At 28.1% G+C, this 587-nt stretch overlaps 1 pseudogene; it reads left to right on the forward strand.

The window, feature by feature from the left end:
- The first annotated feature begins 254 nt into the window (after positions 1–254).
- Positions 255–351, forward strand: LOC122119537 (annotated as a pseudogene).
- Positions 352–587: the final 236 nt, after the last annotated feature.

Consider the following 587-nt stretch of genomic DNA (forward strand, 5'->3'; position numbering starts at 1 on the left):
ACCTATCTATAAATAATTGAGAGTATGATCAAATTCCAAATAAAAAGACTTAAGATACTCATTGACAAAAAAAGTTTGCAAATGTGAGCAATCGACTAATCAATATAATTTTTTCCACTATTCACAGAATTTTAGGGGAATAAGATCGATAGCATTGTTAGAAACAATAAGGTTTCCTTGTTACAAGTAGGCACCCATAGATATAAGCCTGTATAAAGATTCCATCATTAACTATTAAATTTAGAGGATACTACATGCTTCAGCAGCACGTATACTCAAATTACAATACAGAGATTAACATGGCACTTGCACAAGGATAATATGAAAATTTGAAAAGTATTCCATATTTTTCATTCTTCAGATGCAAGAAATGAAAAAAAGTGATTAAAAAGTTGATTACAAAATTACACGTGTAACAGTACATGTAATTCATATAATTAAATTTAGTTTGACATCAGTGTATTAAATCTTCCCCTCAGAAAGTCTTTTACATAGCATAAACTTTACAAAATTTTTCAAATTAGACAACATTGTCATTTTATCCCAAAGAAAAATAATATTAAGACCTAGAAAAAAGGGATCAAACT

Source organism: Dipodomys spectabilis, unplaced genomic scaffold (assembly GCF_019054845.1).
Source record: "Dipodomys spectabilis isolate Male_0828 unplaced genomic scaffold, ASM1905484v1 ptg000172l, whole genome shotgun sequence".
NCBI lineage: Eukaryota > Metazoa > Chordata > Mammalia > Rodentia > Heteromyidae > Dipodomys > Dipodomys spectabilis.